The following is a 20,406-nucleotide window of genomic DNA, read 5'->3' as shown; positions in this document are numbered from 1 at the left end:
CTGTAGGCCGGATATCAAAGCATAGAAAGGCGTGCCCCATTAGCATAGTGAACTAGACAACCCTACCTAGTGGCAGAAAGTATTTTTGCTTGTACATTTCATGTTATAGTCTGGCTTGCCAGGCTAGTGCCTCATATCCTTAATCAAAAATATCAAACATCCAAAAATCACTGGCTATTCAACGAAGAGCCTTGAACATCATACCCTGATATGCAACACAGAGTCTTTAACACAACACCCAGCTGTGCAACACATCCTTGAACATCTTCTGCAACACAGTCTGGAAATTCATAACCAGGTAGGCTATGCAACACACAGAACCTTGAATATTATACCCAGGTATAACCTATAACACAGAGCCCACCATTCTCTTAACATTACTGAACAATATACACACTTCAGATTCATGAACATGAACACTATTTATACACAAATTCTGCCCTCCGCTCCTTTTCCAGAAAATGGTCTGTGACCCTGTCATACCAGCTGGTTGTGCTTTCCAGAGACTTCACCAATTTCTGTTAGCAGCTAGCACTGCAGATCCCAATAAGGCTCAAGCTAGCCTACAACCAGATTGAACTACAAATGAAATAAACGAGTGAATTCACGAATGATCAAACTGATAGAATGGATGAAAGTTAACGGAGCACAACGAGTAATATTTACATTTATTTACAGAGTAATGTACAGAAACATCAATGAGAAGAAACGTTTATATGAAAAGAAATTCGGACAGCACTTTGGCACACGACTACACTTTCTCGACATCCGCTAGGGACTGACTGATCACACTTCCGTGTTCCTCGCCGAAGTACCGCCCTCCTCATGTCTTTCAAATACTACCTCCAATAATCCTTTATCAGCCCAGCTTCTTGTCCCTCCCACTGTCTCGTTTAGTCCCAGAGAAGCCCGGCTTCACTGGAAGTGACGATTTTGTTGATTTTAACCAACAACAACTAGCCAAAATTGGCTGTTCAGAGCCGTCTCGTAGACTGCAACGGATACCCGGCTGCCAGTCAGCGTTGCCAGATACTGCTGACGTTTTCCATCCCAAAATATGTTCAAAACCCGCCAAAAACGCACTTAAAACCGCCCAATCTGGCAACACTGCTGCCAGTCCATAGAGCCCATTGAAATAAGAAAGGTTACAGCCTGGCAGCAAAGGTGATTCTCGTAGCGAACTGCAAGTTCGTCAGACATCACTCAAATAAGTTACAGGATAGTTATGAATGTAAATACAATCTTGGGCATATATTGTTATGCAAGTTATTGTTTTAATGAGAATTCAACATCGTAGACGCCGCAGTTTGGGGAGAGAATTTTAGGGGAAGCTCGGCTTCCCTTGTTGTCTCTGAGAAATCGCCCCTGGTGTATACCATCCCTCTGACCCTGACAGCATGGACAAGTTTCATCCCTTGGACCCTCAGCTACAGATGGCTGTCGGATTCAAAGTTGCAATCTCTTGATGATAGGGCACCACTCGGGGGCTCAAACAAGACTTTTAAAAATCCAATTTTTCCAATTACAGTGACCATATCCTGCTCGGAAAAGCTCAAGGACACGGTGTTCAAAACTTTCTTCTCCAATTAGAAACCGGTGCACGAAGGTGTGTACACAGTTCTGTGTGTAGCCAATCAGATTACACCTTTAAAGGCAAAGCAGCAAAAACAATTAAATGATAATAACCCATCATTTTATTGTTTCCCTGCACTCAACCCCACAACTTGCTTGAGATACTCCTGAGGACAAATGGTGGACTTGGCCATCAAGTCACCAGCTCCATTAGGCCAGCTGGGCAAACAGGCTCAAATGAATGCACCTCACTCCTGGGACAAAATTTATCATCTCCATCTCTAGCAGGATTTTGTCCGCCTCCTCAATTCCCAGTGGAGTAGTGGGAAGCAAGTTGCCTTCCGCAATCAGCTGAAGCCTAGCGCCTGTGTGTTGAAACGCCCACTTTTCACAACCCAACAAATCCCAACGGATGTCCCCGCAACCCAAATTTGCCGTTTCATTTGAAAGTGAAGCAGACTGTGGGAAAAAAAAAAAAAAAAGTTGGAAGTGTCAAACTTAGCCAAGTGCAAAGACATTCCGTGGGTTGCAGGCAAGACATCTGATGCTGAGATAAGGAAGCAACGGGCAACATGAACAAATTTTACGCTGTAATTATGTTCCTCTAGATTGCGGTTACGGTCGTTTGTGGTTCACGGTTAAAGATCAAACCTACATTGCTTGAACCAAAATAATTATTCGTGTTTGTTGGCTTGCAGAAGTGCCACAGTAGAGCAAAACACACTGAAACACTCATCTTAAGTGTCTGAGATTAGCTTGATCACAGAACACTGTAGATGGAGGGGGATCGTTTGCAACTTTAGGCTTCTGCACAAGTATACGGCTTTCCAGAGAAAAAACATCAGAGCGGTGCTACTGATGTGGAGCCCGGCCCAGAGGGCCTGGAAGACTGCTTGGGGGGTCCGGGGGCATGTACCCCCTGAAAATTTTGAAATTAGAGACTTTAAAAAATAAAAATAATAAAAAAGGGGGGGTGCATTCTGGTGGCATCTGGGGCTGATTTAGGCAGAATAACATTAATTTTGCCATTTTTTACCTTGTCAAATACGCAAGGGGCAAAATTAGATTTGAAATGAAAACATTTCGTAGCACGTCTCATTTTCCAATTCCAGGATGTCAGGAACAGAACCGAGGTCAAATCATGCAACAGCGCCATCTAGTGACCAGCACCTAGAACGTTGTTTTATGTATGGTTGCGAATGGCAGCCACAGCGAAACCCTTTATTTTCACTTCTGGGTTGAGTACCAGGATAGTCTAGACAGGTCTAGAGTACATATTACAGTATCTTCCTATTTCTATTACTTACTCATTTTCAGAGGGGAATAGGAGATATTTAGATGTGGAAAGTACCCGGCATTGTTCAATTTATGGCATTTATTTTATTTATTTATTTGTGCGTGCAAGTGACAATATGGCACTGACTCCGCACAGCGCCGCGTATCCGTGCTTTGGGGAAAGCCCTAAAGTATCCAAAATGAGACAGAAACCAATCAGAGTATACAATTCAGAAGTTGATATAGGACCCTCAGTAGTTATTGGGCAGTATTGGGTTTAGACTAGGGCTGTGCCGATAGACGATGCCATCGTCCATCGACGATGGTGGTCATCCATCACGATGGAGAGCCACCATCGTGATACCACGCGCCCTCCTGTCATAATCATGCATATACGGTATCATCTGGGCCTATTTAACCTAAAAAGTTAGTTTTTTGTTAGTTAGTTTTGTTTAATATATAAATATATTATATAACAATTATAAATACATATTACCGCTTGTTCACGTAGGCTATGGTGCAGGGACGTGCTAGTGAACATAACGTGGTTACACAAATACAGTATGCTACTAATAATAAATTTTGACTTCATTTTTTAGCCTACACTATACTTTTAATGTAAAATTTGTCATGTTGTTCAAACAAATAGCCACTATTAACGACTTCAGTCGGGAAATATTGCACCTTATCAAACGGCAGTGAAGCGCGGACTTCGGCAGAAGTCAAACAACTTTAATCTGGTAAATAGGCCTACTTTCAGACTCAAAATGGTCCACTCTAAGCCATAATGTCAAACCAAATGGAAGAATGAAGGTGATTCTGATAAATGTAAAGACAGTAAAAAAAAAAAAAAAAAAAAAAAAAAAAAAACAATATTAAATCATGATTTTAAAAGCTGGTGCAATAATTCAAAAACACTAATAAATTGGAAAAATTAGCGCGTTCAAGTGCGCACTAAAGGCCGAAACACATCTTCAATTGATATGGTGTAAATAAACAATGAGTAATAGCTTAAGTGTAGTTTCTTCTCATAGTTTGAATACTAGTCTTTCATTGTTAGAGCAGATTAATATCTTAGCGTGATCAGTGAGTGCTCGGGGAGGTTCATTTCCACCTGCGCTTTGCGCAGCTCATTTCTCCGAAGCCAGCTGTGCGCAAACGCAGTGTTGACTGCTCGGCAAACTCCAAACGCTCGGTCTGTACTGGCCCTCTGTTGCGCAAGCGAGTTGGTTATGGCCAGGTTTAAATTGTGCCCAAAACAACTTAACCACGGCCATTTCAATTGCCTGATGGCTGTGATAATATTTGCCCCGTTGTTATGCAGGCGATCTTTTTCTCCTCTATTTTCCATTCGGCAAGTGTCTCGCGCAATGCGTCTTCTAAATTGTCCGCCGAATGTGTCTCTGGCATGAAACTCGTCTGCAGGCATTTGGACTGCATTGCCCACTCTCGGTCCACATAATGTACGGTAGCTGACATATAGGGCATCATGTTGCAGCTGGACCACATATCCGTTATCAAGGCCAAATATTCCACATCACCGAGCGCTTTTTTTTTCTTTACGTGCCAAAGCCTCAGATGAGTATCTAATATTTTTAAATAATAATAATAATAATAATAATAAATTAAAATCCCCCCCCCGCCGCCCACGATATGATCGTCCATCACGATGTTTGCACTGTAAACATCGTCGATGCCAATTAAGGGGACATCGCACAGCCCTAGTTTAGACCTCACAGTCTTGTAATTACCCAAGAACATTAACTACCACTGGCCAGTTCAGATATTAATGCTTTAACTTCCTGACTGCGACTTGGCAAAAGTTTGACAAGCATGCAAGTAAGTTAAGTGCTTTTTTATTGGTGTCAAATACCGGATAGACTAGCTGGATCATGAGCATATAAACATGCATGGTCTGTGCACACACCCTCATAGTTCAGATATCCGCCTTTCTGAGCACAAGAAAAGAAACGGCACTCTACAAATTTGCATATCCTTCGCTCTCGCGTGCCTTGTTTGCATTGTAAGAGTCGAAACCAAACACGGTAATGGATGTAGGCCTGGTGAGTGCACATGAACTGATGACGCAAACTTGATACCATTGCAGCTGTTTTTATTTTGGAACACAAACTTGCCAGATGTGTGTGTGTGAGATTAAAATGTGGTTAGACCCATTAGACAAACATGGCAATTTTTCAAGGTAGTCAGGATGAACATCGTAAATTTAGAGGTTTACTTCATTGCATTTGATACTTTTAAAATATGTCTAATTTTCAAGAAAAGTCAGTCTTTGGGATGAAAGACTGAAAAAGCAGCCCAACACCAAACTTGACCCATTTTTGTCGAAGTGAAAAAGTTCTGTGGCAAATAGGGCTGGGTTTAAAAAAATAAAAAATTAAAATAAAAAAATCGATTTAATCAATTTTGGATCGATTTCATTTAAATTTCGCACTATCGATTCACAGGGCATGAGATCAAGGTTTTTTTTTTTTTCCCCCCACAACACAATCTCGTGTGTTGTGTGATTTTCCTCCCTCAGCCGTCTCGTGCGTGATGACGCAGCTGCGCAGTCGTACGTCATGACGTTCAAGCACGCACACAAAACGGCTGAGGCCAGAGCCATGGCAAGCCGTCTCAAATGAAATCTGACGTGTGGAATCATTTCAAATTTAAAACGACAAAGGACGAAGAGCTTGATAAAATCAAAAAGTAGTTTGCAAGATATGCCAAGCAGAGCTCAGTTATTGTAGGAGAGGGTGTTTTCCACTGCGGGTGATACTGTCACTTAGCCTAGTAAACTAGACCCACCCGCCTAGCGGCCAAAAATATTTTTGCCTACGAGTGGGTCTAGCCTCGCACCATATCAACAAAAACACCCCGGGCATCAAATCGTGCCCGCCAATCACAACGCAAGGTTTTTGTTTGGATTCTTTGGGCGGGCTTTTGCAGGAGTGACGACAAAGCTGCGCGACGCTGGAGAAAGCACAACAGGAAAGATGGCTACGGCTAGTGAACAGCGCTCGTTTGACTCGCTTTGGAATCAGTTTTAGAAGATTTAGACTTGGAGTTTTCGTTGAAACATGAGCAGGAAGAGGCTCTCCGCTCATTCCTTTTCAAGAAGGACGTTTTCGCTGTTTTGCCGACCGGCTATGGCAAAAGTCTGATCTACCAGCTGGCTCCGCTCGTAGCCAAAAGGATGGGGCTAGTTTGTGCAGTACGAAGAATTAATAAACAGCTTTGAAACATTACTTTTTGATTGTTTCTTATTTTCCCGTTATTTTAAATTTAAGGGAAATTATTTCACCAAACACCACTAAATAAAAACTCTCAAAAACAGTTTAAGCAAACCCTTGAAAAACACTTGAAAAAAAAATGAGTGCATGTTAAGTATGTGGTACAGACTCCAAACTTGTGGTCATTAGGCCAAAAAAAAAAAAAAAAAAAGTAGTGTGTTTCCGGTAACCCGACCGATCGAGAATTTCCGCGTCGAAATTGCCGAACGTAAAGTTATTACAAATTTCCCTCGACATTTTAGTGTAAGCAGCGTTAATGTCATAATTTTTGGTTTCAGCGCATTCAAGTTGTGAAAGAAACGATAAAAAGTAAAATGTTTCGCCACTTCTATCAGCCCTCCTGCATAAACATGGAAGCGCACTTGTATACTGAAGGAGGAAGGGAAAACTGAGCCGAGCCGCCATTTTGAATCCTCATTCAAGGCTGTAATGCAAATTGCTTCCTCTTCAGTATACAAGTGCACTTCCATGGCAGGGAAAAACACTGTTTTGCCGCCTATGTAGTCCCCTATTTATACAAATAGGAGTCATTCAGGATTCAGCCATATTTTTGCTCGACCCAAGTTCTACAGTAGGCTAGGCCGTCTGCTTTTAATGGAAGTAGCCTAGGACGTTATTTTCACGTTATTTCTTGATAAGGTGTTTTCACGTTATTACATGAAAATATCATGAAATAACATGATAAGTTCGTATCATGAAATTACGTGATGTTATTACATAAATATATTGTAAAAACGTGATAACTAACAATATCTTTTCACGTAATTACTTGATTCTAAGCCAATTTTTTTTTGAGTGTGGCAGCAATACGCTTCCGTAGATCATAACTCGAACTGTCGCGATATTTTTTTTTATTCGTTTAAAGATTTAAAACACTTATTTTATTATGTGTGGTATAAAGGATTCTGTGCCAAAATACTATTTTGTAAGATGTTTACTTGTGTTAATTTTTTCGAACAAAATTAAAATAAATAAATAAAAAAAATGTCCTATCTACCGACCTTATTTTAGTATTTCATGTTACCGGAAACACACTTTTTTTTTTTTTGGCCTCATCTCCAAACTTCTTAATATCTAGAACCTGTTTATTAATTAATACGCATTTTGAAAATTATTTATTTCAAGGCCTCCCCCACTGCTTTCTGTCGCTCTGACTACGTCACTGTTGCGCTGATTGGTCAGAGCGTTGGCCTATACGCACAGAGACAGTTTGAAAGACAACGGGTTGTTCCTACCCACACCCTTCGGAAATGTCTACGACCGAGACCAGACTAAATATTCACGTTTAGTCTGGCTTGCCAGGCTAACTGTCACTGCCAAAAGGAGCTGCATCACCCCAGAACACATCAGTGAGCTCCTTTTCCTCAACAAGAATCTCTCAGTCTCTTAAGTGTGACAGTTTTAAGTTTACTGTCTTCGTTTTGTTAATATTATTACTTTTGTTAATATTTATTAATATTTTTTCACTTAATACAATTTGCTGCAACGGTCATTTGCACTTTTTACATTTGCACTTTTATTTGCACTTTTTTAATTACAGGAAGATAAGACAGTTTTGTTTACAGTTACGTGTGAACTGTCAAATTTACAAAATAAAGACGTGTATTTTGCAACATACTGTATGGAGATATTTTCATTATTTAAGAGCAGACTGAATTGATTCAGATTGAATCGAATCGTGATTAATCAATTTAAAACCCTAAGAATCGAAATCGAATCGATCTAGGAAATTGACTGCGATACCCAGCCCTAGTGGCAAATGTTGTGGCTTTACTGTATGATGTTGACTAAACTTTGGCTACAGAAGGAATAAAACACTTGGGATTGAACCAAGAATTAAACTGCAGTGCAGTGTAGCGTACATAAGATAGTTTGCTTCGACCAGAACCCAAAGCTGAGTTACAAGCCCAAACCGAAGTGTATGTCGGCTTTTCTGCAGGGTTCTGAGGCATAGGACAGACAGCACTGCTGTCAGATTCAATACCAAAGTCAATACAGAGATGTCATCATTCCTATCCATCTTCAAGATGGACGATGTATACTGTTGACTCATCAGGACTGGATATTGGCAAGTCCGTCACAAAATTAAAAAAAATATATATATACACACATAAAATCTATAAATAAATAATTTTTTTTTAAATCCCCACCTCTTGGAGGTACATGTATACACCCCCCGGTGTTTCAGTCTTGAGTGCTGTGAAGACAATGAGGTTGCAATCTGACAGGAAAGTCATTACTGTGCTAAAATGTGGTCTTCAGTGATGAGTAACCCGAATTTATCCAAATTCATAAAATACCTCCAAGATGGTCTTTAGGCAAACGATGACCAAGAGTAAAACTAAGAACCCTTAGGGCGCCTTCACATTTGGTTCGAATATTCCGCACTCGGGGTGGGGATTTACAATCAAGTTTGAAGAATCCCTTCCAAACAGTCGACAGATTACGCAAGGTTAGCGTGAAACCATTTTGTGCCTTGAAGTGTTTATTTAGTGCCGACGTGCTCTCCGTCAGGGTTTCGCTTGCGTACGCAAACACATGACCTAGGAATCTCGTAACAGCTGCACAAATACATATACACCATTGTATTTTCTCGTGACTTTTCATTCTGGACACTGCTGTTAGAACGCTGTCTGTTGAACAACCAAACGCAGAGCCCAAGCTAGCGAACAACCGAGGCGATTTGGGTAATTCGGGAAAAAAAAAAAAAAAGATCATACAACTGTTGGATAAGAATATTTGTTTCGTCAAGACGAAACAAAACTTAACGTTTCACTTTGACCCGTGGGTAAAATTCTACGAAACTGCCTATGAGAATTCCACTTGGGGTCAAATGCTAGCTGCAATCACTTCTACCATACTGGGAAATATGGTCACGTTTTTACGTTAAAACACAAAACACTTCTTGTGAACCAGGAAGACGATATTCTTGTCTCCCAAGTTTTTAGACTGAAGTCCAAAACAAGTAGGTGAATGCTTTAGCTCGGCTTCAGCCTGCATGCCTCCACGTCCTCCTTCAGCTCGTTCCGTTTCTCCCCAGCAACACACTCGCTGATCGACACGGGCACGTGGGCCAGGTCATGGCACCAGATGCCATGTTTGAGGAGCAGTGAACGAGGTGACGAGGGCCTACGTTTAGGGGAAGCAGTTTCACTCCCATGGCAACTGTGACAGAACGCATTACATAAGCGGTGAAAAATAAGGAAGAGGAAGAGAGGCTTTAAATAACGCACGAGAAGATAGAGATACCTGACGAGTCTAGTTAGAGATTTATGATCAGCGTTTTATTTAAATATACATTTCAGACAACCATTATGAGAATTTTCCCGCCTTTTCACCACATAGCGCTCGTATCCACCAATACATGCAACTGAACACTTCCACAGTCTCTGTAAAGTGGAGGGAGGAAAAAAAATCAATATGACGTTAAGTCATCCTCAATTTTCAACACCTCTCTAATTCAATCATGTCTCTTCTTCCATCCAGTCCAGGAGACGAAAATCTTAAACGGATTAATGACTTCATTTCAAAAGCAGGGACGAGGTAAAAGCTTTTGTGGACGATCACGTGTCATGCGTTTTCGTCTCCATCTGTCGAGAAGGAGGATCGGGTGGCGCTGCAGACGTGACGGACGGCTCCGGTACACGCTCCTCCTAATCTGCACGGCCCGTTTAGGAGAACGGCTCCGGGTAGAACAGCTCGTTTTTAGATTTCAGAGTTATGGTGTTGTCATGCTCAAAATATATATGTGTGCTATACAGGCTATTCTTACCACGGATATATTTAGCACGCACAATATTATCATTGCGGAGGTTTCGAAATATCAGCAGCAGAGGTGACGGGTCTCATATTTATATTCATCACTTCTGCAATTCAGTCAAGTGCTACAGAGGACAAGCGTCACGTGCTCGCCTCTTTAATTAATTTCGTTTGTTAATTTCTTAAGGAAAAGAAGTTTTACACATTCAGCTTCCCTCCTCCTTTATATAAAAAGTGTTATTTCCCCAACATGACGAGACAAATCAGCACACAACTACTTTTACATTCTAGTTTTATTCAATAAAAATCTCTCCTAAATTTATTCTCATTTAACGACTGGATGACATGACCCAATAAATAAATAAATAAATAAAACCAAAACACCACACATAATGCCAGCAAAAAAGCCATTGTGTCATAAATATTTATTATTAAATAAAGAAATTAATAGCAAATTTACTTCTTGTTTTTCAGATTTAAAAACGACTTCAAAAATTCATAGAAATTTCATCTTTTTGTAAAATTTAAGGATAAAATTAAATATTTTTCCACATTAGCTGCTTCAACAGAATTTGTAATTTAAAATAAAATAAAATCTCTCAGGGACGCAAATCATGATGCAACATATCAACAAGATATCGATATCATACCGCTCAACCCCAAATGGAAATCTTTTCCTACTGTCTTATTGATGACCAAATTGGGGGGGGGGGGCGCTAAATTCTTGAATCACTAGTTGAAACTTTCCTCATGAAAACAAACACTCGAGTTGTTCACCATGTGACTGACTCATGCTGTGGTCGGCAATTTTGTACGGAGACTTGGAAAAAGAGAAATAGAACTCGAGAAAAAACACAGAGAAAGGATTTGTTGGGCAGCGAGGACCGTCTGTTCTGCCAAGAGAACTGGAGGTACAGCTGAAACACACGGCTGTTTTATACCTCACCAGGAATCATGACAAGTCTGTTTTCTGTTTCCGAACAACCATTTTGGTCCAAAACGCAAACGGAAGCTTTATTACTTTATCATCAAAAGGTGCAGGCTATCTGCTGGTACCTCGTATAGTGAAGGGTTGAAGGGGGCGGAGCCTTTTCTGACAAAGCCCCACAGTTATGGAACAGCCTTCCAAGTAGTGTTCGGGAATCACAGACAGTCTCAGCGTTTAAGTCTCGGCTGAAAACAGATCTGTTTAGTCAAGCCTTGTTAATGGTGTTTATGAGGTAAAGGAGTAGATCTGGAGGATCCTCAGACAGAGTGTTTTGGTAAACTGGGATGTATGGATGCTGTCAGTCCCCACTCGCTTGCTCACTCGAGTTTGTTGACGGTGTAGTGGCTGCTGCTTTATGTCCCGGGGCCCCTCATGCCTGTGTTACCTTCTGTCTCTCCCCTTTTAGTTATGCCGTCATAGTTAGTTGCCGGAGTCCCTGCTTGTACAACCCCAATTCCAAAAAAGTTGGGATGCTATGTAAACTGTAAATAAAAACAGAATGATGATTTGCATATCATAGAAACCCTATGTTTCACTGAAAATAGTACAAAGACGACATGTCAAATGTTCAAACTGAGATATTTTATTGTTTTTTGAAAAATATATGTTCACTTTGAATTTGATGTCAGCAACACATTTCAGAAAAGTTGGGACGGGGCAACAAAAGACTGAAAAAGTTGTGTAATGCTAAAAAAAAATTTTTTTTTTAAAATAAATTTGGTTAATTGCCAACAGGTCAGTAACATGATTGGGTCTAAAAAGAGCATACCAGAGAGGTGGAGTCTCTCAGAAGTAAAGATGGGGCGGGGTTCACCACTCTGTGAAAGACTGCATGGGCAAACAGTGCAACAATTTAAGAATAATGTTCCTCAATGTAGAATTGCAAAGAATTTGGGGATCACATCATCTACGGTACATAATATCATAAAAGATTCAGAGAATCTGGGGAAATCTGTGTGTGCAAGAGACAAGGCTGAAAACTGACACTGGACGCCTGTGATCTTCAGGCCCTCAGGAGACACTGCATTCAAAGCAGACACGCGTCTGTAGTGGAAATCACTGTATGGGCTCAGGAACACTTCAGAAAACCATCGTCTGTGAAAACACTTCATTACTGCATCCACAAATGCAAGTTAAAACCAGATATAAACAATATCCAGAAACACCGCCACCTTCTCTGGGCCCGAGCTCTTTTACGATGGACTGAGGCGAAGTGGAAAATTGTACCGAGATCTGACAAATCAAAAGTAGAAATTATTTTTAGAAATCATGGACACCACTTCCTTCAGGCTAAAGAGGAAGGGGGGGGGGCATCCAGCTTGTTAACAGTGCACAGTTCAAAAGCCAGCATCTGTGATGGTATGAGGGGGCATTAGTGCACATGACATGGGGAGCTTGTACATCTGGGAAGGTATCATTAATGCTGAATGATATAAACACGTTTCAGAGCAATATGCTGCCATTCAGACAAAATCTTTTTCAGGGAAGGCCTTCCTTCTTTCAGCAAGACAACGCCAAACCGCTTTCTGCACATATTAAAACTGCATGACTCCGTAATAAGAGTCCAGGTGCTAAACTGGCCTGCCTGCAGTCCAGACCTGTCTCCCATTTGAAACATTAGGTGCATTATGAAGCACAAAATACAACAAAGGGGACCCTGAACTGTTGAGCAATTGAAATTGTATATCAGGCAAGAATGGGATGACATTTTCTCTTTCAAAACTACAGCAGTTGCTCTCCTCAGTCCCCAAATGTTTACAGAGAGTGTTGTTAAAAGTAAAGGTGATACAACACAGTAGTAAACATGCCCCTGTCCCAGCTTTACTGAAATGTGTTGCTGACATCAAATTCAAAATGAGCATTTATTTTTCACAAAACAATAACATTTCTCAGGTTCAACATTTGATATGTTGCCTTTGTACTATTTTCAATGAAATATAGGGTTTCCATGATTTGCAAATTATCACATTCTGTTTTCATTTACAGTTTACACAATGTCCCAGCGTTTTTGGAACTGGGGTTGTACTTGGTGCAATATGTATACTGTTCCTACTTATTCAGGTGACATTGGGCATACCCAACAACCTGTGTTTTCTCCCCCCCCCCCAAATGTGTCCCTCTGAGTTACATGTCGGTCCTGGGATCGAGATGCTGACCTCTTCTGCTCCTTGGACCTGCCTGATCCATCCTGGTGCCCTGTGTCTGGTTGGAGTCTCATTGCATCGTTCCTGTGGAGGACGGCGATGAGACAGTTGTCTCACCAATGTGGACAGTTAAAAGGCCACACCTGGAGGACGCTCTGGACACTTACAGTCATGCTTTTATGGCTGAGGACTACAGTTGACTTGCTAACTTTAGGACTGCAGTTGTCATGAACAGTTTTGCACTCAAGTTTCCATCAATGAAGAGTTTATAACATCAACAAAACTGACTTCATGTTAAAACTGTTAATGTTATAGTCATGTTGTCTGTTGTTTCCCAAACGAGGATGGGTTCCCTTTTGAGTCTGGTTCCTCTCGAGGCTTCTTAGTTATGTTGTCTGAGGGAGTTTTTCCTTGCCACCATTGCCACAGGCTTACTCATTGGGGATAGATTAGGGATAAAATTAGCTCATGTTTTAAGTCGTTCAAATTCCGTAAAGCTGCTGTGAGACAATGTTTACTGTTAAAAGCGCTATACAAATAAACTTGACTTGACTTATTACGGTATTATTATGTAGTGTTTACATTTTGCTGTGGCTGCGCAGATGAATTTGCCTTCATCTCGGACTCTCACTGGCCGTTTCTCGGCACCGTCCTTACTACGGGTCATTGAGGACTTCAAACTACAAGATTCATGGCTGAGAAGATCAAACATGCTTGGAAACAGACTTGCTTCAAACTTGAAAACCATGTCACTGTACTGCTCGCAATATATGGAGTGCTTGCCATGCGAGTACAGTCAACAACAGGGAAATCAGGACTAAATCACATCACGTGCATTTGGATATAAAGCATCATGTCCGTGATGTTTCGTGTAATTTAGTGACAGATGGTTGTGTAATCTCAGCTCGGTTATGAAGAGATGTGGTTCACAAGCTGCATATAAATAAAAGGTCAACTTGGACCTAACGTTGGTCAGCTTGGACCTTGGAGGAAGCCATGGTAGCTTTGGGACCTAAAGCTGAATAAAAGCGTCTGCTAAATGCTGTTAATGTAACGTGTTCCATCAGATTAGTTGATTAATATTTAAAAAGATTCCCACCCATGAACATGAAGTGTCGCCCCAGAATCTAAAGTAGAGTCGACGTCGCTCCCGTGCCAGGACCTGGTCTTTCCAGGTAGCCTCCTGTCCCAGTACTACTAACCAGGTCCTTAAGGCACATCAGGCAGCTCTGATCTTCATTTCTATAGCCGTCGGCTTCTCACCTATTACATAGCTAGGGTTACAGTGGGGGACTTGTAACCCTCTGATAACCACAAGAGTTTGACTACCTCCTCAAATCTGTATTGTGGCCTCACCAGATGGCAGTAGGTACCATTTTTATGGTGGTCTCTGGTACCATCCGATGACAAGTAGAACTCACAATCTCCCAGTTGAGAGGTGGACACACTAACCACGTCCCGTTGAACGTAGAGTACAGGGTCTATAAAATGACTGACAGGAAGCGCATTCAAAAACAAACAAGCGTTCCGGACATGAAGTCAGTTTTCCAAACAGGTTCTCTCACTGACTTTATAAAAACTTTTGCTCAGGCAAAATTCAACTAGCAGCAAAAAATAAAAACACACACAATCCGGTCTTACACCTTTAAATGCTGGTGTCACGTCAGAAGTGAACGCAATTCCCTGTTCCACTGGACTTCACTTTAATCACCGCGTTGCACTCGTGTCACGCTGAAAAGCAAATGCTTGGGTGGAAACATCACGGCCTTACTCGGAAACCGTAGGAATGAGTACACCAGGTGATCGACAGCCGCCATGCCAGGGGAAAGAATGCTCACTGAAGAAGAGATTGAGTACTGTTTCAGTAAAATCAGTATCTCACTGGGCTGCGACAGCTTGCGACAAATTGCGAACGTCATTTGCAAGAGAGTTTCAAAAGTGTCTTGAAACATTCATGGGGCTTCTCAATTTCCTCACATGAGTCACAAAGTGTCGCTCCTTCGTCGCTGAAATTTTGAACACGTTCAAAAAAATTCGTGTGACAAAATTTCTCTCAAAATAGCCGGAAATGCGTCGCTGGTGTCACAAAGCCGTCGCGAACCCTTCTCAAGTCAGTTTGCGTGAGACAGGAAGTGCAAGTTCAGCCAGTTCTCACTGGGCTGCAACAGCCTGCGACTAGTTGGAGACACAACAACTGCAATAAAACATGCAAATATCAATTCAGTGCAATTCCAAGTGAAAATTCACATATTTTATCGCAATTGTTGTGTCTCCAACTAGTCGCAGCCCAGTGAGATACTACCTTAAAGGGCATATTCTGGACCAATTTCGTTTTTTTTTTTTAAATATGAAAGCATGTCCCTTTACACACTCATCCAGAAGGGTAATTTTGCACAAGGCCATCTGTCTACAGCAGAAAAAATTAAATAAAACTTGTCTAGAAAAATCCCAAGGGAGTCTGGAGCCAAATTCGTGACGTCACCTGCGGAAGCGCCAGCAGGCTGCACGAGCTTTGCACGGTTTCAGTGCACAGCCTGTGTAGACCAAGCACTCCCATTTCTCTCTCATTGTCCGGTCTTTTGGGAAATGATGAGTACTAATCCCATCATGATTGGTGTTGCTACACCCTCCTACGATACATCTTAACTATTTTAATAAATCATGCAAGAACGTTGAAGAAATTTGCAGAAAACCACCAGGTCGTTTTCTCATAAACGAACCAGCGCTGACGTAGGAATCAGAAGGAGGCGCCCCGCACGCAACGTCACGAAAATCAATGTTTCCCGGGAAATCCGAATGCCAAGTTTTTTTCAGAGGCGGACCAATTCACCTCAAATGGCTCAGTTTCAACTGAATTTTTCTGGTATTGTGCAAGGTAAAAAAATAAAAATAATTGCAGAGAATGCAGAATGTTACAGATATTTGACCAAAGTTTAATATAAAATAGGAGAATTACATTGATCATGCTCCTGAATTTACCCGTGATATGCACTTTAACAGAGTGGAGGTTTTGCTTTTCAGTGTGGCACGTCGTCCTTGATGCGATTACATAAATTGCGAATGTACACACAGGAGCATGAACTACTTGAAAGCACGTCATCATTGCACAACAATATCAGAAAGAAAGAAAAAAAGCTCAGTTATCGGTTTTGGATATGAGCCATTCCACCGAATCGGTGCCATTTCCTTCCCTCAAAAATTATACGTATAAATGCATATAAAAATGTACTTTAAAATACATTTCCTTATTACGCAGAATGTCCTGCACATTGATCTGATTTCAAATTTAAGATATATAATTGTAAGGATGAATAAAAACTACCTAAAACACTGAAAAATAGCATGTGTTACCTGTCCCCACACTCTAGCTTCATACTTATAAAATATGATTAAAATCCTTCAGAAACAGTATTTCTTTTGCACTGTTGTGTGACTCCATATCCTATCCATGGTTTAAATATATTTTCTTCATAAGAAGTCCACAATATCTTAGTTAAAATACACATTTTAGTCGTGTCCCTGGGTTTTCACTCAGTCCTGTTACCAAAACATATTACCCCCATCTGACAAATCTGGAACATTCCATAAATCAGTTGTGTCTTCTGAAGGCCATGGGAAGACCAAAAGTTAGTGCTCTCATTTACTTTTGATGATTTTTTTTTAACTACTTTGACTGATAAGGTCAATGTCAACATACTGTCCTGTTACTTAAATTGTTTCTTAGATGATGTGTGTGTTTATTTTAAAAATACAGATTTTTGGTAAATCACTAGAATGTGCCAAGTGTGGTCATGCTATTAGCGATGACGCCATGTGGTTTAATTCCATGTATTAGCTAATCCTAGGCTAAAAACTCAGTCCTGTTACTCATATAAAAAAAAGAGTATGCAGCCATCTTTGACTTCCAAACATACCTGTCAACCCTCCCGTTTTTCCCAGGAAATCCCTTATTTTGACTTATTTCCCGCTGTCTTCCCGTTTTTTTTATTTTCCCGAAAATATCCCGTATTTTGACATTATATAAAAGTCCCGTATTTTCACAATATAAAAAAGTCGGTAGGTCCAGAATTCATGACGCGCCTCTGACAGGAGTTTACAGCAGGAAGTCGGGCCATTCACGTCCCCGCCCTCTCAGGCATCAGTAATTACATAACTACGTCCGGAGGTGAGGCTGAACAAGTGATTAGGTCCAGTGTTGCCAGATTGGGCGGTTTCCCGCCCAAGTTGGGAGGTTTCAAGTGCATTTTGGCGGGTTTTGAACATATTTTGGGCTGGAAAACGTCAGCAGTATCTGGCAACACTGATTAGGTCTGAGGTGAAGATGGCGATGCTAATAGCTAAGAAAAACATTAGCCTCTCTTTCTTTGATGATTTCAACAAGTGCGTGGCTGGAATGTTCCCAGATTCTTCCATCGCCAAGAAATTTTCCATGGGGAAAACGAAAGCATCCCAAATAATCAAAGGTAAGCTATACATGTTTACATTAAGTATGTCCTGGCTAAGACCTCATAAATAGCCTAGTGTAAACTAATTGGTGTATTAACTGTTTTATCCACTCATTGTCTATTTTATTTTCTATCTGAAACTTACCCATTTTAAAATCACTCTTGGTTTAATATTTTATATTACTCTATCTATCTATCTATCTATCTATCTATCTAGTGTTCCGAGGCCATGACTATGGTAAAACCATAATAAATTGCAATGGAATTGAATTTATTGACCTCTCTTATTTTAACACAAGATACGTATTTTAGCCCTTAATTTGGGAAATAATTGGTACCACTGAAAGCAAATAAAAATAAATATAGTTTATTCACAAATGCACTCTATAAACCATAAGCATATTGAGTTTGGGTCTTGGCTATCACCAACATGCACCAGAGTACAGGAAATCACAAATACTAGATAGAAAATCGCCCCCCATTCAACTACACACCCACTTTTGGTGAAGGGTATGACTTTCCGAAATTTTCCCTTATTTTGAGTTAAAAATCTGGGAAATATCCCTTTTTTTCAAACCTCAAAGTTGACAGGTATGGCTCCAAACCTTGTAAAAAAAATAAATAACCTAGCCTGAGGTTGACCAATACACGTTTTGAATAGTTAAATGTGTGTGTTGTTATAATTAGTGTTGAAAAGATAAATTAAAGTTTAATTTGGGAGTGGTACTACAAGCAAATGGCACCCATTCGGTGGAATGTCCCAGATCAGGAACATATTGCGAAATCAGGACCGTTTTAACTTTGTGTAACTGGTCCCTGCTGTGGAAAATTCAGAAATAAAACACTGGATAGATTATGTTCTTGTCCCGGGATTAGAACAGGATCTGGAAAAAGTTTGAGCAAAGACAACAGCTTGTGTATTTGTGTACTTTGTAACGAATTAAAATCAAACATGACACTGGCTACCACCATCATGCCTGATATCCAACAGAAGTGTGTGTGTGTGTGTGTGTGTGTGTGTGTGTGACACTATGAAAATAATAATCTGATCTCATTTTTCATCTCGACATATCTGCTCATGATTACTCCCAACTTCTTAAAGTTAGCAGGCTAGGCTAACAGGCTCAACAGTCAAACAGAACACCACCGCTACAGAAATGCGTGTGATTTAGTAAATAATTACTTCTAATTAAAAATTCGTGTTATTTATTTACAGGAAATGAGTCACTAATTAGCGCTCGCGCTCTGGGAGAGGCTTTAAGGTGAAAAATAAACCCAGCTCGGTTCCTGTGAGGACTCCTCCGTTTAGCTCTGTAGCACACACACATTAGCAGGGTCTGCTCCACCTGGGAACGAGCACAGCACGCTGCCTTTCCGACTAAACCCCCGACATGTCCGGGAAAACACCGCAAACTTTTAATAAGCATGAATTCTTTACCTCTCGCCCCGGGGTTCGCCCTTGTTTTCTTCTTTAAACCCCTCAAACCTACTCCACTCATGGAGCTCAGCCGGACACGCCCTCTTTATTCTCATTGGCTGTCGGCATCGACGGAGCCGCGCTGCGCACGCTGCTGATTGGCTCGCTCGGCTGTCGCTCAACATCAGCCGCTCAAAACTTCCGTTGCCAAAAGAAGTTGCGATGCGGTTCAGCGATTGGTGGATTCAACAAGCGCCAAAGGAATAATAATAATCATCATAATTATCATAATAATAGTTAGAACTGCTCAGTATTTCTTACTTATTACTAATTTAAAACATTTATTCATCGTACAAATAATGTGGAAAATCATATAAAATTATTTAAAAAAAACTGGATTAGACAGCTTTAAAAAAAAAACTTTGGAAACCTGTCTTCCGGTCCGGAATGTTTTTGACATCTTGTCAGTCATTTTATAGACACGCTTGATTTAAGGTCAAGGTCTTTTTTTATTTGCCATTTGTGCATAAACCAACAGTTCAGACACATTGGAATTTTTGTGCAGGGCTTTTTCAGTCGACAGATTAGAGAATAAAAAACACGATAATAAAAATATAAAATATAGAAACACTATACAATACGTTGCGGGGGGAGATGCTAAAAATTTTAAATACAAGTATTAAGGATTTATGAGGAGAAACTGTATGTTTAGGGGCAGCACGGTGGTGTAGCGGTTAGCACTGTCGCCTCACAGCAAGAAGGTCCAGGTTCGAGCCCCGTGGCCAGTAAGGGCCTTTCTGTGCGGAGTTTGCATGTTCTCCCCGTGTCCGCATGGGTTTCCTCCGGGCGCTCCGGTTTCCCCCACAGTCCAAAGACATGCAGGTTAGGTTAACTGGTGACTCTAAATTGACCGTTGGTGTGAATGCGAGTGTGAATGGTTGTCTGTGTCTATGTGTCAGCCCTGTGATGACCTGGCGACTTTCACCCGTAGTCAGCTGGGATAGGCTTCAGCTTGACTGCGACAGCTTGATAAAGCGACTAGAGATAATGAGATGAGAACTGTTTGTTTACTGAGTTGTAACTTGGCCCTGGTTAAATCTCAACTCTGTCGGGTGGGACACGCCATCAGGATGGAAGACCATCGCATCCCCTGCCAGTTGCTGTATGGTCAGCTTGTGGATGGCAGAAGGAAGCAAGGTCGTCCACGTCAGGGTAGTATCTCACTGGGCTGCGACAGCTTGCGAACGTAATTCGTGAGAGAATTTCAAAAGTGTCTTGAAACATTCGCGGGGCTTCTCAGTTTCCTCGCATGAGTCGCAAAGTGTCGCTCCGTCGTCACCGAAATTTTGAACATGTTCAAAAAATTCATGCGACAAAATTTCTCTCAAAATAGCCGCAAATGCGTCGCAGGTGTCGCAAAGCCGTCGCAAACCCTTCTCAAGTCAGTTTCCGTGAGACAGGAAGTGCGAGTCTCACTGGGCAGCGACAGCCTGCTACTAGTTGGAAACATAAC

General features: G+C 41.1%; 1 protein-coding gene across 2 annotated transcripts in view; it reads right to left on the bottom strand.

Annotated features, from left to right (window-relative positions):
• klhl13 (kelch-like family member 13) overlaps positions 1 to 18,997 on the bottom strand; it is a 96,520-nt gene extending 77,523 nt beyond the window's left edge. For both annotated transcript variants that reach the window (XM_060913476.1, XM_060913477.1), the window contains exon 1: positions 18,915 to 18,997. The gene's annotated coding sequence lies outside the window, so the exon portion shown is untranslated. The remainder of the gene's footprint in view (positions 1 to 18,914) is intronic.
• Between the last annotated feature and the right edge of the window lie 1,409 nt (positions 18,998 to 20,406).

This window comes from Neoarius graeffei, chromosome 28 (genome assembly GCF_027579695.1).
Source record: "Neoarius graeffei isolate fNeoGra1 chromosome 28, fNeoGra1.pri, whole genome shotgun sequence".
Taxonomy (NCBI): domain Eukaryota; kingdom Metazoa; phylum Chordata; class Actinopteri; order Siluriformes; family Ariidae; genus Neoarius; species Neoarius graeffei.
The sequence above is the reverse complement of the archived record's forward strand: the minus strand, read 5'-3'. Positions and strand labels throughout refer to the sequence as shown.